Raw genomic sequence first — 14,064 nt, 5'->3', positions numbered from 1 at the left:
TCTACTGTGCACGCTTGTGTGCATAGATATGTTTATCCTGTATGCATGTACATCCGTATGCATATTTGTGTGCTGGCCCCCAGATCCCTCATGTTACAAAGCATCGGCCTCGAAGGCATACTCATCAAAATCTTTTGTAGAGCCTCCATTTTTTTCTAGTTCCCTCAAAATGAGAGAATTTTTACGCGCTCTCTGTGTCGAAAAGGCAAAAATTCTGATTTTCACTGTCGCTCTAGCTAACTTTCTCTCACTCCCTCCTCGTGTGTGTATAAACACAGATGTGTGTATGCGTATGCACATCTGTGGCTTTAGATGCACTGGTATGTTTTTTGCTGTACAGGTAATAAAGACGGGGAAAGGTTTTTGTGTTTTCTTAATAGGTGAAGAAATCTTGAAGACCAGAGATTGGAACATGCTGAATTTTAAATTAAAAAAAAAAAAAAAAAAAGTTAAATTGTCCGGCTGTGGAAGATGGAGCCTCATTTTTGCAGCCACTTTGAATCACGAGTTCATCTCTAAATGCGCTGTTTTTTTTTTGTTTTTGTTTTGTTTTGGTTTTTGTTTTTTATTTTTTTGAAGAGCTAACTAACCCTGGCTGCATCCAGTCTGAGAGAGCATTCAAATGGACTTGCTTCCTCTCTTAGTTATAAGCTGTTTAAAAGCGCATCCTATGTTTGAATTGTGGATGAGAGGTTCCCTTGGCAAAGTGAGGAGGAAAATTCTTCCTACCCCTTTATTATTAATTCACGGATTCAGTCTTGGTTCGGCCTACAGGAGCAGTTAACTGGAAGCCTTTGAAGATCGATAACTTTGCTGAGGTTGTCCAGGTAGGTGAAATCGAAGACCCACAGGGCCTGGAACGTGCTGTTTAATGCGTCCTAACTGTGTTCTAGAGAAGTTATTTGTAGCCATAGTTGATTATTGACTTGCATGTATCATCAGGTGGTTTTTTAAGGAGTGACTCCGTTTTCAGGCTTCCAGATGTGCTCCAGGTCATATTATTGAGGATGTGGAAGAGAACGCTTGCTGACAAAGCTCCTGGCAGCTTTACAGAACTTTAATATTTAGTTAGTTCATGTAACAGCTGATTTCAAGGCTTTGCTCTCTTTGAGAGACTGATAACTTGATTTGATTAACTGAAGAAAGCTGGAAAAATGTCCGTTCCTCATTATTTTTCACTTGTTACTTTCTTTCGGGTTACTTTTAAAAAGAAGATTTCACTGATCACAAGCCAGTAGAAGACTTTCAGCCCAAGCAAGGGTGAAGACAGCTCTCTCCAAGAGCAGAGGAAGTCCCTGTGGAGAGAACCCGAGCTTGTTAGCAGAACTCGTCGGCATGTCTAAACAAGGAGACGATTGCTACTTCTATTTCTATTCTACCTGTAGCAAGGTATGGCTGGCTTTCCTTTGCTTTGCTTTTTTTCCCCCTTTTTTTCAGGAAGGAGTAGATTAGGAGGAGGAAGCACACTGGTCTTTGGTTAACTTGAGAACCAGATAGATTGTGAATTCAGTTGTAGCACCATTAGGCAGCAGCATGGCCATTTTTGAGGCTGTACTCTATTTTCCTTGTTGGTTTCCTTTTGGTTCCAGGGAGACAAATGTGCCTACCGCCACTGCGAAGCTGCTCTGGGCAATGAGACGGTCTGCAAGCTGTGGCAGGAGGGTCGTTGTTTCAGGAATGTCTGCCGATTCAGACACATGGAAATTGACGTGAGTGCCTAACAATGTGTTCTCAAAATAAATCCACAAAAGCATTTTTCAGTGCCGTAGGTGTACTGATTGTGCTTTTGCAGGATAGATTTGTTTGCTTCAAAATCATACTGGTTTCTGTTACCAAGAGAGGGGGTGGGAGGAAGCAGAGGGAAATAAAATCAATGCCTTAGGTATGTCTTAGCAAGATATTTGTTTATTTTTTTTTATTAGATGCTGACAGTTTTCTCAAGAGATGCAGAATAGCTGTTAAATAGACTGCTAAAACCTGCTGGAGCAGGGGGGTAATAAACAGGCTGTTCTATCCTCATGGGAGCAGGCTTGATAATGAACTATCAGGTGTCTTCTGACCCACAGTCCTTCAGATAACGCTGTTGTAGCTGCCTGGGGTAGGAAGTGGGGAAAGTTAAAGGTGCAGCAGAACTAAGTCTCCAAGAAGTAGTTCTAGACAGGGTTAACCTAGGCAATTTCAGATGTTCTTTTTCCCTCTGAATAATCCTAGTATAATCCTAGGTGTATTAGTTTAAGCCACCCTCAACTGATGTCTGAGAGTGCCTGTCTTCTCAAACTGAGTGATGACCAAACTAAATGTGCATAGTGGTTACAGCTTATGCAAACTTTGTGAATATGCCCAGAAATACTACACTTAACTGAGAAACTGACCTTTGGAATGATGTTTCAGCACTGTGTTGTGACAGCTGTCACGATCTGGAGCTGTGCATCTCTTTGCAAGCCTCAGGTGCATGTTATCACGAGCTTTTCTTTCTTTCTGTCTTCAGAAAAAGCGCAGTGAGATTCCTTGCTACTGGGAGAACCAGCCGGGAGGCTGTCAGAAAGCCAACTGTGCTTTTCATCATGCAAAGGGACGTTACATCGATGGACAATTCCTACCACCAAGCAAGAGTGAGTTTAGGTCCTTTTTCTTTATGCGCTGAAGAATTAATTTTGAGTAGTACTTAGTGGGTGCCAATCCTGTAGGGGGCGTCAGGTAACTGTTCATTTGTGAGTGCAGGAAAAGGTCTGCAGTCATAGGTGTACTGCACCGAGTGTACTGCTGGTGTTTGTTTTCTGCTTTCGTGCTCAGCTTCTCTTTGCTTAGTGTGATGTTTGCCTTGCAGTTTGCTTCCTGTTGTTTCCTCTTTTGCTGGGTGGTAGGGAGATGTGTTGTTGTTCGAAGGGAAGTCATTGTTCACGGCGTAAGCAGTGATGGGATGGGCAAAAGGAGATGCTGAACTCGTTGTCTGTGCGGGTTATCTGCCTTTGCTACCATCTCTTTGCATTGTGGTCAAAGTTTTAAACTGCCATATTACCGATGATCCTCCTCTTCCTCTAGCTACACTGCCAAGTCCGCCTGAGTGCGCGGACAATGATCTGAAAGTGGCTCAGATGTCACTGCAGCAAAACAAACTTTCTGTCCAGTCAAATCCCTCTCCACAGCTAAGGGGGTGACGAAAGTGGAAAACTCTGAAAATGTCCCAAGCCCTACACACCCTCCAGTTGTAATCAATGCTGCAGATGATGATGAAGATGATGATGGTGAGCATGTTTTGGTTCTTGGAAGGAATTTGTGCTGTAAATGATTGTGTAAATCTTTGGTTCTTGAAGGAATCTGTGCTGTAAATGAATGTGTTAAATCTTTGTTTCTTGAAGGAATTTGTGCTGTAAATGAATGTGTTAAATCTTTGGTTCTTGAAGGAATTTGTGCTGTAAATGAATGTATAAATCACAGATGACCTGAGGTCTGACTAGCAATAGGGCAGGCAGTCTGGCCAGGTCACTGGTGGCTTTGTCTGGCAGTCAGTGGACAGAAGCTGAAACGTTGGAGGAAAGCTTAGAACCACTCCTGGCTTTAGCTGGTCTTTTGTGTAAAGTTCTATGTGAAACTAGGAAGGAAATTTCTTTTTTCTGTCTGAAGAGCAATGTGTTGTGTAGTAGTTAAAGCTGCAGAGAGAATCTAGAGTCCTAGATGTTTTGTCCTAGTGTATTCTACTTAGGAGTTCATCAGGTCAGTGTAGCTGTTTAAAAACAAACAAACAAACAAACAAACAAACAAACAAAAAAACAAAACAGCAACAAAGTTTTTTATATGAACCATGGGCTGAAGTGTCACTGCATGAGCTACGTAATCATGACCAACCTGGTCTATGCATAACTGAATCGATTTTTCCCCTTCAGACCAACTTTCTGAGGAAGGAGAAGAAACTAAAACTCCCGTCCAGCATCCAGCTGCGGAAGGCAAAAATGGATTACGGGTGATTTCCACTCGGAAAGGCAGTTCTACTACTACTAAACAAGGTATGCCAGCACCTTAGTAGGATAAATCAGAAGAACTTGACAGTTAAGTCAAAAGCAGCGTGGTGTAAAAACACAACAAAATGTAGGGGTGCTGAATGGAGTCGGTTATTTCCATGATCTCATTTCTGCCATTAATACCATCATGTGCCCATTGGGTCAGAAAGGTGAACTCCTTTTCTTTACTTTTGGAGAACAAAACAGGGCCACAGCATGGAGTTTAAATGGCTGCACGTGCAGCCTTGCAACCACTGTTGATAAGCCATATCTAACAATAGAGGGATCTAATATCGTGTAAATGGATTAAAATTAAAACTACATTTTGAACCCTGAAGGATGAAAGGAGGGGCAAAATGCCATTGGTTCTATGGCTCTTTCACTTGTGAGGAGTGTTGACAGGCTTTATTCGAAATACTTCAGAAAGTTCCTGAGCGCTAAGAAGCCTGAGGACCTGTGGTCCTCAGTGAGTGCCTCTAAGCCTGTCTCATGAACTGTTTCCTGTTTTCAGAGGGCAATCTGAATTTTGGAATAAAAACACTTGAGGAAATCAAATGGCAGAAGATGAAGGAAAAAAATAAGAGACACGGTGGTGAGTTAATATTGCCTACTTTCTTATCCTGTTCACGGCAGGTGATGGTGACTGGGAGCTGCTTGAGGGACAGACTTCCATTTTTAGCTGGGGGCATAAAGCAACCTGATTCTCAGCCAGCTGGTATTCTAAATGGGAGTTCAAAGGGCAACCAGAGGCAAATTAGTCACCTCTCTTCTTTACATGCTCTGCTTGCTGTATTTTTGACAGTAACAAGTCATTTAAAGTTTTTTGTTCTTTGTGATAGTTTTTTATGTTGGGTAAACTTCCTTACGTTTTGGTTGCTCTGAACAGAAGGTTCTTCAAGATCTTCTCTTCGTCCCGTTGATTCTATGATTTTTCCTGCTCCAGAAGAGGAAAACGTCCGGACAGTGGTGAGAACTGTGACAGTGTCTTCCAAGAAAGGTAATAATGAATGCTTTTGTTTTGATTTCATTACTCCTAAACTGGAGGGTTAAGCAATAATTAAAACAATTCACCCATGTTAGCCTTCTGGTGCTGCCTTCTGTTCAAAACGTGCTTTTATGCTTAAAGTCCCTGGTTGTACTGGAAAGATTTGGTGCTCAGGTTAAGTGCAGTGGCAGGAGAGAAAAAAAAAAGTGTCAGTATGCCAATAGGGGGGTAACTGAAAACCAGAAGAGTAACGAGAAGAGCGAGCTGTAGAAGCCAGTGCTATATAAGAAGCAATTTCTGAAGCATTAAAGAGGCGTACAGTGGCAGGTGTGGACACAGTATGACAGGAGTTTGTGTATAAATTGTTTAGAGCTGTGCAAATGCCTTTTAAAGGGAAAAAAGTGTGGAAGTACTTTTACTCGTAGACATTCACCTTAGAAAGGAATATTTCTCAGCATTTGCACCTAAGAATATTCTGCTTGCTTATGCAGCTTTGTTCTGCACAAAGTATAGGTGTCAAGCAGACTCAGATTCACTCTCCACTATCTCAGCTGGAATTTGAAGCAAGCACTGAGACTATTAATATTTTTTTTCCATGTTAATTATAGTTAAAATATGAGTTTATGTGGTTTAGCTGTCAAAAGAGTGTCTGACTGGGGTTTTTTGGACATGGGCTAACAGGATAATATTTCTGTTGGCTACTGGTTTCTGTGAAATAGAAAAAAAAATTCCCTTTTGTTTTAGGGGAGGAACCTGTGGTTCGAGTAGATCTTGCTGATAGACAAGGAAAACGGAAAGCCTCCGCGGGTGAGAACTTTTTACGAGCTGTTACGTAGGTGCTGCCTTCTATATATGACTGCATTAAAGAGTATTTGGGATGTATGAAAGGAAAATACATTGCAGTGGAGATCTGTGTTGACTGCAGAAATGGAAAAAAAAAAAAAAATCATTTAGCAGCTGAAAGGCAATTCTATGAAAATATGCTTGAAAAAGAGAAGCTTATTGTTGACTGTTCTCAAACCTTCCTGCAAAGAAAAGTTCTTACAATATTCCTTGTTTTCTCTGAAGATGATGTAAGCAGCCTTCCAGTGAAGCGCAGCCTTGCTGAAAGGCTGGGGAAGAAGGTAGAGGCTCCGGGAAATGCTGACAAAGCACCCAAGAGAGAGACAGGTACTAAACGGGCATCTGGATTGGATTCCTGGGTTTCGTATTTAGTCTTTCTGTTTGTCCTTTTCCAGTGATGTTTCTTTTTGCATGTTGGCTGAGGTCGTAATCACTGGGATTCAAAGTCACCTTTCCTGTCTTGTTTTGAAATGTGAACCTGAAGTTGACATTATGCAGCCTCCCTAATTCGTTCTTTTTCTGTTTTGCAGTTCGAGTTCCCAAGTCTCTGAAGGACAGGCTGGGATTACCTCCTAAGCAGACCAGTACTGAGAGAGGTAACAGCTAGATATTAAATATGCTTTCTCCTCCTTCCTTTCCACGAACTTGGACTGCTTTCATACATCCCTACAAACTAATTTAAACGAAAACAAAGAACTGACGCCTCTTGCTTGAGTGCTGAAGCTCTTCTGACAGCCACTATCAGAACTCTGGCTCTAGGTGTGTGTTTATTTTCTACTTGTGCCTTGTCGAGGTTTTTAGCTGCTTCTGTGAACCGTTACGTACAATTAGAATAGAACCACTGCCAGGAGCAGGAATTTGAAATGCAGTCTGAAAAAGTAATAAAGTAAAGCAGCATTTCTGTGTAGCAGTTCTCTCTGGATAGGGCTGGTCTTCAAAATACAAGTGGCTCAGAGGAGGAGGAGAATGTTGTTCTAAGGATTGCATTGTTCTAAGATGCATTATTGGGAACGCTCAAGATGAGTTTTCCTTAGTGCTCTGACAAATTTTGGAGACTTAAAATATTGCTGGACTCTCTTTAAATGTTGGTGCTTCTCCTCATTTCTTGATGATGACAGGGAAGGCTGCCAAGCCGATGGGAGAGATCCATGTGAAAACACTGGAGGAAATCCGTCGTGAGAAAGCTCTTCAGAGACGCGAAACTCAAGCCAAAGCCGAGGCTGAAGGGCATGGTAAAACTGAAGATTCCAGCGCAGGGGCAAGAGCTGCTCGTGCAGGTCGCATCCAAACTTTCTCTGAAGCCTTGTCCGAAAAAAAGAATAATCGCTTGGTAGAAGAGAAGAAAAAAGCAGGAGAATGCCATAGCAAGAGCAAAATTCAGGGTGAGTCCAAGAAGCAGCTCGCTCTGTCCGGGCCCAGCAAAGGGCAGGCGAAGGAGCCGGCAGGAAAAGTCAAGCCGGAAGGAGAAGTGCGTGTTAAAACCTTGGAAGAAATAAAGCGTGAGAAAGCTCTGCGGATGCAGCAGAGTGAAGGAGATGTGCCAGCTCCCTCAGCACAACCCGGACCTGCCCCAGCAGAGCAGAAATCTTTATGGAGCACAAAACTAACAGGTAATAAGATGCTTTAATGCCTGCCCCAGTGAGGTGCTTCCCATATTGAGCAAGTTCAGTTTGCTCAGGATCTGCTTCATGGATAAATGCTGAATGGCTTGCACATTGTAGCCTTTCTCTCTCTCTCTCTCATGGGACACAAGGAAATAAATGCACAAAGGAAACAAGTACCCAGCTTTCTTTATTTCTGCCGTTGACAACACTTTTTTTTGTCTTTTTTTAAAGCACCTGAAAAAGAAGAAAAGAAGGCAGTGGAATTGAACCGGCCTTTTCCTAAACTTTCCTCTGGACCTGATGTACAGGTGAGTCCTCTGTGAAGACACACATACATTCGTACAATTTCTGATAATTCTGACAAGTTTTGTTACTCACCGTGTGCCACCCTCTTGAGTGTGTTCTTACCCTTCAGCAGCTGGTAGGAGCTGCAGTGCAGTCTAAATCCTATCGCCAGCAGCATTTCCAGACAACTCTGTAATCCTCAAACTTGGAATCAGTCTGTTTATACCACAGCAAGAAAGAAACCCTGTTAGCACCAGGTGAAATCTACACAGTTAACGTGGAGGGAATTCTTTTTGTTCTTACTGACTTGATCTGTCAGACATGAAGGATTTAATACAGAAGGCCAGAGTTCTGTGTTCAAGGAAATCAATCTGTCAGTGGATACTGTATAGGGGAACTTGTATGACTTTCTGCTGCTTAAAAAGAATGTGATAAATAGATGTACAGCAGAACATCCTATCTGTTTAAAGAAGCTTGCCATAGTGGATATTGCAGATATGTGAGACTGTGTCCGTAGTAAAGCATGGCTCTTGTTACAGGCAGAATTTTATGGAGAAAAAAAAACACAACAGTAACCTGAACGAGATTAATATGCTGTTCCACATCAAGACCATTTTGGAGGGATTGCTGATCAGATTTTCTTAACGAAATCTCCACGGATTTTATTTATTTTTTTTGTCCTATTCATGCACTCCTTTTCTTTCCTTCTAGCCCACTCAGCAGAGTGGAACTCGTAAATGTCCAGAGAAGAGCTTTGAAGAGAGACGGTGGGAGAAGTGGCAACAGAGAAAACAACAAGAGAAGCTTCGTCAGGAGGAAGCTGCTGTCAAATCTACTGCTGGCTTCTTTAATACTGAACCAGCAGGGAAAGTGGCAGCTCAATTTCAGGGCCAGGAAGCTAAAAGTAAGTGTTGAAGGTTAAGAGTTACTTAGGTTGTCTTCTGAAATACAGACAGAAGATGACAATTCTCATGCTGTAACTCTGGGTGGGTGCATTTTGCCACGCAATGCTACGAAGCGAAGGGTGTACTTTCTTTTTCTTAGTTTGTTTCTTTTCCTGCCAGCCAGATGTTAGGTAAGGAACGGGAGACTAGAAAATGACACTACAAGTGTGGACTTTGTAGAACAGCTTAACTGTGGGACATCACTGCAAGGGAGAGGAAGCTGGTACAACAGTTGCATACACTCTTGTCCTACTATAACTGCTGCTTTTTCCTTTCCTAGCGGGAGCAGGACTTTAAATATAAAAGCCGTCTATATTTGTGAACCTAGCTTGCACTTAGGATTGCTATGTGTCTGAGGTTTCCCTTGTCCTGGATTATTATTTACTGTAGCTCTTCGGTTTCTTTGTTCCTTTGTATGGCTTGTTGGTAGACAGAGTTTCCTATGTGGAAAAGATTCCTGAGAATCCAGGCAATGGCGGTGTAATTGTGCTGGCCAAATGCATTTAAGTGTGTAGAAGGACTGTGGAAATGATTAAGAGAACCTGGATTTTTCCTGAGGCAGAGCAAGACTGTATCAGTTCTCTCTTGCTTTTACTCTAGCCAACTTTATGACACCTGCGAAGCCTTCGCGTGGGAACGTCACTTTCCCCAAGAAGAAGGCACTGAAACGTAAGGCACCTGGGAGTTATCCCTCTGCCATAGCAGCTGTGGAACTACAGACTGCCTTTGATGCTGACATGATGGGACCTCCAGCCAGAAAAGCAGCCATGGTAAGGCCAGGGGCTAATGCAGAGATGGATCCCTTGTTAAATTTCTACCCTCCTCTATTTGAAAAGGTGGAAAACTCAAACGTTCTGCAGGCCTTCTGTTTCCTTTGAAATCCAGTAGCTGTCTCCAGGATGCTTGTAGAACCCTTCTGTATTTATGAGATGAATGGCACTCTTTAACCGGTACTCTGATGCTGTGATTTCTCTGGTGTGGGGGATTTTGTCCATTAATGCCATGTTCTTAAAAGACACCAGATCATGAGTAACCTCCAGGTGAATGTGAACTTTCTTCAGGAGCACCTTGGTTTTGTATTTTGGCCACGGCTCCGCAATGCCAGAGGAGAAGCAGTGTGGAGGAAAAAGCTATTAAGGAATCTTTTACCCATGTGTCATAAATACTGTTTTGCTGCTTTCTAGGGTGTTTCAGACGTGCCGGAGCACGTCCCAGCCATCAGACTTGAAGAAAATCCCCCAAACAGGTGACAACCCCAACTTGCTCTTTTTCTTAATCAGTGTATATCCCCAGGGAAACGTAAGTTCTGTCACATGTGGGAAAAAATGAGGGTTCTGAGATAATTAAAGCCCAAATCCATCAAAGGAATAAGTCACCTGAAACCACTTTCTAGCAGCTAGCAGGATTGCTTAATTAGGCTTTCTTGAAATGCTGCAAGTCAGCACAGCTTTCCGGTGACTTCTTGGGTTGTCTGAATACCTGAACGAGGATGAGGTGAAGTTCTACTTCCTCGTGAGGTGATAGATGATGAGTAGTGTCCTCTGCCTTTTGGTCCTCAAGAATGCCACCTCAACTCCAGGTGCCCTGGCTTCACAGATAAACCCCCAGACTGAAAAATGTACCTGGTAACGCATCGGGCTCTAAATGTAGCCCTGGGTTGATTGATAACAATCCCTGTGTAAGATTGAAGCGTAGGAGGGCTTGCCTACAGTTTTAAGAGCCGGTTTGCAGGAAAGGGATTTCCCGTTAAGAAATGGCATATCCTGATTGTTCTTTCTTGCTCTCCCAAGACCTGAAGTGCGTCTTGGAAGCCCGGAAAGATTTGAGGAGCAGATGGAGATGGATCTCGAGACCTCGACCTCAGCTTCTTCCCAGCTAGAAGAGGCACGGACACGCCGGCTGAGTTCCACAGGGAACGCGCCCTTATCTGCGGATGAAGATTTTGAGAAGCTACTTTGGGAAATCTCAGGAGGCAGACTGGAAGCCGAAATCGACTTAGACCCAGGGAAGGACGAGGATGACCTCCTCCTTGAACTCTCCGAGATGATTGACAGTTGAACTGCGTAGTCCTATGGTAGAATTAAAAAAAAAATAAAAAAAAAATTAAAACTGTTCTTCTTGTTAGATACCCTGAGGTGATCCTTTTTCTAACTGAGGCTTTGCAATGAGACTTAAAGCACGGTCCGAAGTGGTAGAAATTGGCAGGATCTGCACTCAGTTGTCCTAAATTTCCCTGCTGGTCAGAGTTAAGGTCTTGTGCATCCGTTCTGTAACTATAGGTGGTTACCTTCGATATTGAGAGGACAAAGCACTTCTTTTGGCACAGAAAGATCTCCATTGGCACGCCATGGTGGCTGCAAATCGATCTTCTGATGGAGCGATGCTCTGAAGGCTTAAACGTAAAGCTTCTTCCTTCCTCCGCCCTTGGCACAACTCGATGTTGGGCACATTGTGAAGCTTCGGTGTTCTGATTTCTCGGACAGTTGATAGCCAAATCCTGGAGTTACTATGTCAACTCTTGACTTTTACTCGTGTATGCCATTGTTTTGACTGTACCCGTGTCAGATGATGAAGCTGTAGGGGTGGGAGGGAGCAGAATCGTTATTGCAGTGTGTTGTGGACCAAACTTGCTGCCAGGAGTGGGGGTGGGGGTCAGCCCACCCAGCCTTCCTTTCAATTATCAGGGAGGATCAAATGGTGAAAAGCAGCAGCTCTGCCATGCGGCTCCGCTACCCCCACTCCCTTCTCTTGTGCTGTACCAAAGTTCCCCCAGGCTTTGGTTGGTGCTTTTTGCTGGTGTGAGGACTCCGGGGCGAGCAGTCGGGACTCTGCCGCAGTTACGGGGTCGATGAAAGGTTGTTTAAGTGCCTCTTGGTTTTAAAACTTGCTCCCCTGAGCTGCTGGCTCTGCTGCCTGCTACAGCAAATGTTCGGGTGCCATCAGCATCGCGCTTGGGCGTGGGCACTGACCCTGCGGAGGACAGAGCTGAGATTCGGGTGTATTGTGTACCCTGCCACCAGCCATCGTTTTTTTTCCCCTAGCAGGTCAATTTTGAATTATTTTCCGAACTTTTCGCGGCACGGTAGGCTCTTCCCGCTATGATTTGTGAAGCTGTGGGGGCCCTCAGGCATTTGCTGCTGGCAGAGGAAAAGCGCTTGTCGAATTTGTTGTAAATACTTAATGTTTGGACAAAACCACGCGTCTCTGTCTGTGTGTGTGTGTGTGTGTGTGTGTGTGTGTGCTGTGACGCCCCGGCCCCACCAGGGAAAACCTCCGCCGACGAAACTGCTGCTGGAGCTCACGCAGGCCTTCATCGTGCCAAAGGACTTCACGGGGACTTCTGCCAGCTCAGTAATGGGGGAGAAAAAGCAAAATCAGGAGGAGAGCTCAGAGACTGCACCCACCTGCCCTCGCTTTCCCTTCACCCCAAGAAGCCCTGTTCTACCATCAGCCTTCGATTCTTCTGCCTGCGGTGCTGGGAGCAGGAGCGGCAAGGCGGCGGCAGCCATGGCGTACCGCGAGCAGGACCAGAAGGTGCAGAAGGTGATTGTGCAGCCCATCGTATCCTTCCTGCGGCTGGGGGGTGCCAGGGAGGTGGGTGGGGGGCGGCTTGGACCTCAGGGGTCTCGGATTTGGGGCCCTGGGGGCTCGGCCTGGGCCTTGAGGCCTTGTCGCGGGGCCCTGAGGCGTCGTTGTGGGGTTTGGGGCCTTGTCCCGAGCCCGGAACTGTCGTCCCCGTGCTGAGCCCTTAACGCAGCGCCCCAGAACCTCATCTTCCGCTATCTGCAGAACGTGAGTACCGCGGGGAGGGGGCGGGGATGGGGATTTGGGAGGTGTGGGGGGAGTGGGGAGGGTCTGGGGATTCCCCTCGGTGAGTTTTCGGCTCCTGGCCGTGTCCCGGGACGGGTTTGTGGGGGATGGAGAGCTGTGCGGCGTGCTGGTGGGCACAAGGAGCCCAGCGTTTCCCCCTCGTGTAGCCGGGCGTGCAGGGGTGTTCCCTTGTGACTGGAAACGTGTTCTTCACCGAATGTGTAGTATTCACCCGATGGTATAACGCTCAAATGTCAGATTGCTCATTGAAACTGCCCCTGAGAGTTGCTCCTCGGAGCGTTTGGGAGCTGTCGTGGCTGTGGCTAGCAGGTATTTCTGAACACATGAGAGAACAAAAGTGCTCAGTGTTTGTGGCCCGACTTACTCTCCTCCTTCGTTCTGCAGAGGTCGAGGATCCAGGTGTGGCTCTATGAGCAGGTGAACATGCAGATAGAAGGCTGCATCATCGTGAGTATCCGCACGTCCCCATGTTTCATCTTTCATTTTGCCTCATTCACAATCGTGTTTTTTGGTCAAGAAAAGTTATCACAAGGAAAAAAAGATTTGTACTTCTCTGCCCTTCCCCTCGCCCTGCCCTTCCCTCCTGCTCCTGAGCCCTTCGTCAGGCCTTGCTGGGCCCTCTGTCCGGCTGTCTGTCCGTCCATCCGACCCTCTGGCCATCTGTCCCACCACCCTGCCCCGTCCCTGCCCTCTCCCTAAGGAAGCAAAGAGTCCCCGGGCTGCCTTCTTGGGGGGAGGGGGGGAAGTGGGGAGGTTCTGCTGAGAAAAAAATGAAAGATTTCCCCCTTAACGGGCACCTTGCGAGTTCTTTCGAGTTCCAACCTTCTGCCTTCCTTCCGTAGCAGTGCCTCTAAGGGGTGCGCTGTAAGGCAGCCCTCATCTGGCGCGTTGCTCCTCCGTTCCCCCAAGGAACTGCCTTCAGGATCTGACTAACTCTGGATGCACCCGGTTGTCGCCTTAATTTCTCCTTTAGCTTGCTGAAAACAAGCCGGTTGGGTGACCTTTTGCGTTTCTCGCTTAAAATTTGGATCGAGGAGGTCTGTGTTTCCTTACGCTGATGTCCACGCTGAAGGTGCAGAAGGGTTCCGTGCTGTTGCTTGGGTCAGCCTTGTTGCCAGGTTCAGAATGTTTAGCCTACCGGTGCTTCGGTGCTGTTGGGCTGCACTCAGAGTGTGAGCTCTGGGCGTTATTTCTCAAATACTGCGTTATTTGAGCATACAGACCCGAGATATTCTGCGGAGAGGTGATTTAAGGCACATCAGAACCACCGCTGTGGCGTGTGCCAGCGTCGGACGCCCGTTCGAGTGATCAGGCGGAGCAGGTGAGTTGAATTTGGTGCTGGGTGGCGAGGTGGTGTTGGGGGAAGAGCTAGGCTAAGGAGAGCTTCCTCTTGCTCTGCCCCTTCCCATCTCAAATGGCCGCTTCCTGGGGAGATGGGTTCGTTGGGAGGTTAACTACAACGTTACAGTGCGGATGAGGAATCATCTTTAGTCCCGTAGGTATTTGCTGCCAGGCCGCAGCGTTGATTTCAGAAATTGTATTTAAAAAAGGGAAAAGAAAGGAAAGATGTATTC

General features: G+C 45.6%; 1 pseudogene across 1 annotated transcript; it reads left to right on the top strand.

Moving 5' to 3' along the window:
• Positions 1 to 1,335: 1,335 nt before the first annotated feature.
• On the top strand, positions 1,336 to 7,453 carry LOC309890730 (zinc finger CCCH domain-containing protein 11A-like; annotated as a pseudogene). The gene is made up of 8 exons: positions 1,336 to 1,389; positions 1,590 to 1,709; positions 2,489 to 2,612; positions 3,043 to 3,245; positions 3,885 to 4,004; positions 4,510 to 4,568; positions 6,368 to 6,422; positions 6,945 to 7,453. The product of its transcript is annotated as a zinc finger CCCH domain-containing protein 11A-like (transcript).
• The last annotated feature ends 6,611 nt before the right edge of the window (positions 7,454 to 14,064 follow it).

The sequence above is a fragment of the Aythya marila genome (assembly GCF_965140915.1).
Source record: "Aythya marila genome assembly, contig: HAP1_HAP1_SCAFFOLD_221, whole genome shotgun sequence".
NCBI lineage: Eukaryota > Metazoa > Chordata > Aves > Anseriformes > Anatidae > Aythya > Aythya marila.
Note: the sequence above shows the minus strand (reverse complement) of the source record. Positions and strands in the feature narration are given on the sequence as shown.